The following is a 3,115-nucleotide window of genomic DNA, read 5'->3' as shown; positions in this document are numbered from 1 at the left end:
ACATGCATTTGACACTCCTGATTTACCACTTATGAGAGGCAAGGAGTTTAGTGACTCTGTATATAATACATTTGACCATATGTGGAGAACCAAGGAACATAATTAAGCTGGTTGGTTACTCCTAAGTTCAGTGGACAAAGTGATGAAAGAAAATGATGAACTCTGGGATTCTATCTCCCAACTTCAGAAACAGATACTGAACCTCAAATCTACTGTGATTGCCCTAAGTGAGAGTCTTATCTCCTGCAGAGAAAGCACTGAAATTGTGGAAAAAGAGACAGAAGCTCTTATCATGCATGTGGCTGACCTGCAATGAAAGGTGCATGCAGAACCTCACCGGGGTCTACTGTTAGAGTGAGAGCATTGATTGGAAAAGAATGGGACCCTGCAACTTGGAATGGGGCATGCAGGAGGACCCTGATGAAGCTGGGAACACTGAGATTGTAAACTATGATGAACCTTTTTTGCCAGAAGAAACAGCTTCCCCATCACCAATAATGGCAACATCCCATCCCTGACTCATGATACCATCAGTCTTTCTACCTTTGTCTGAGGAGATAAACCCTGTGCTGCCCAAGGCAACAGTGATGGCCTCCCCTGAGACAGTTGCCAGGCAAGATAATGTAGATTCCAGTCAAGAGCCACCCCCAACACCCCTGTTTGCTTCCAGACCTATGACGTGACTAAAGTCCCTGCGGGCCCTTAGAAGTGAGTTTGAGAGTGTGAAGCATGAGGAGGTGCACTACACTTGAAAAAAAACTGCTTGAGTTTTCTAATTTATATAAACAGAAACCTGGAGAACAGGTCTCATTCCCTCCTGCTCTCTCGGGCAACATGGTGGATGTGGAAGAGGCAGCAGCCTCTGGGAGCCACTTGAATGGCGACCTGGATCCAGACGACAGGGAAGAAGGAGCTGCCTCTACGGCTGAGAAAGCAGCCAAGAAAAAAAGACGAAAGAAGAAGAAGAGCAAAGGGGCTTCTGCAGCAGGGGAACAGGAACCTGATAAAGAATCAGGAGCCTCAGTGGATGAAGTAGCAAGACAGTTGGAAAGACAAGCATTGGAAGATAAAGAAAGAGATGAAGATGATGACGATGGAGATGGCGATGGAGATGGAGCAACTGGAAAGAAGAAGTAAAAGAAGAAGAAGAAGAGAGGACCAAAAGTTCAAACAGACCCTCCCTCAGTTCCAATATGTGACCTGTATCCTAATGGTGTATTTCCCAAAGGACAAGAATGCGAATACCCACCCACACAAGATGGGCGAACAGCTGCTTGGAGAACTACAAGTGAAGAAAAGAAAGCATTAGATCAGGCAAGTGAAGAGATTTGGAATGATTTTCGAGAAGCTGCAGAAGCACATCGACAAGTTAGAAAATATGTAATGAGCTGGATCAAGCCTGGGATGACAATGATGGAAATCTGTGAAAAGTTGGAAGACTGTTCACGCAAGTTAATAAAAGAGAATAGATTAAATGCAGGCTTGGCATTTCCTACTGGATGTTCTCTCAATAATTGTGCTGCCCATTATACTCCCAATGCCGGTGACACAACAGTATTACAGTATGATGACATCTGTAAAATAGACTTTGGAACACATATAAGTGGTAGGATTATTGACTGTGCTTTTACTGTCACTTTTAATCCCAAATTTGATACATTATTAAAAGCTGTAAAAGATGCTACTAACACTGGAATAAAGTGTGCTGGAATTGATGTTCGTCTGTGTGATGTTGGTGAGGCCATCCAAGAAGTTATGGAGTCCTATGAAGTTGAAATAGATGGGAAGACATATCAAGTGAAACCAATCCATAATCTAAATGGACATTCAATTGGGCAATATAGAATACATGCTGGAAAAACAGTGCCGATTGTGAAAGGAGGGGAGGCAGCAAGAATGGAGGAAGGAGAAGTATATGCAATTGAAACCTTTGGTAGTACAGGAAAAGGTGTTGTTCATGATGATATGGAATGTTCACATTACATGAAAAATTTTGATGTTGAACATGTGCCAATAAGGCTTCCAAGAACAAAACACTTACTAAATGTCATCAGTGAAAACTTTGGCACCCTTGCCTTCTGCCGCAGATGGCTGGATCGCTTGGGAGAAAGTCAATACTTGATGGCTCTGAAGAATCTGTGTGACTTGGGCCTTGTAGATCCATATCCACTATTATGTGACATTAAAGGATCATATACAGCGCAATTTGAACATACCATCCTGTTGCGTCCAACATGTAAAGAAGTTGTCAGCAGAGGAGATGACTATTAAACTTAGTCCAAAGCCACCTCAACACCTTTATTTTCTAAGCTTTGTTGGAAAACATTATACCAGAATTAATTTGCAACATGTTGTCTGTTTTAACAGTGGACCCATGTAATACTTTTATCCATGTTTAAAAAAGAAGGAATTTGATCAAAGACAAACCATCTAATGTAATTAACCAACGAAAAAGCTTTCAGGACTTTTAAATGCTAACTGTTTTTCCCCTTCCTGTCTAGGAAAATGCTATAAAGCTCAAATTAGTTAGGAATGACTTATACGTTTTGTTTTGAATACCTAAGAGATACTTTTTGGATATTTATATTGCCATATTCTTACTTGAATGCTTTGAATGACTACATCCAGTTCTGCACCTATACCCTCTGGTGTTGCTTTTTAACCTTCCTGGAATCCATTTTCTAAAAAATAAAGACATTTTCAGATCTGAAAAAAAAAAAAAAGAAACCTGGAGAACAGGCGTGGGGATGGATATTAAGGATGTGGTATAATGGTGGAAAGAACACAGAATTGGATCAGGCTGAATTTATTGATTTGGGGCCACTAACAAGGGACTCTGGATTTAATGTTGCAGCCCAGGGAGTTAAAAAAAGATTCTAATCTTTTATTTTCTTGGTTAGTTGAAATACAAATTAAAAGCAGGCCCACTATAAGCATGCTGGAAATGCCTGATCTCCCTTGTTTTAACGCAGAAGAAGGGATCCAAAGGCTGAGGAAAATGGGGATGGTGGAGTGAATTAGTCACTTCAGACCTTCTCATCCCAGCTGGGAGGGTCCAAAAGATACACCCTTCATCAATGCCTTGACAAATAGATTTGAAAGGGCAGTATCTGCA

The 3,115-nt window shown here is 41.1% G+C and overlaps 1 pseudogene; it reads left to right on the top strand.

The window, feature by feature from the left end:
• The first annotated feature begins 834 nt into the window (after window positions 1-834).
• On the top strand, window positions 835-2,380 carry LOC103247389 (methionine aminopeptidase 2 pseudogene; annotated as a pseudogene).
• Window positions 2,381-3,115: the final 735 nt, after the last annotated feature.

Source organism: Chlorocebus sabaeus, chromosome X (assembly GCF_047675955.1).
Source record: "Chlorocebus sabaeus isolate Y175 chromosome X, mChlSab1.0.hap1, whole genome shotgun sequence".
In the NCBI taxonomy this organism is placed as follows: Eukaryota; Metazoa; Chordata; class Mammalia; order Primates; family Cercopithecidae; genus Chlorocebus; species Chlorocebus sabaeus.
The sequence above is the reverse complement of the archived record's forward strand: the minus strand, read 5'-3'. Positions and strand labels throughout refer to the sequence as shown.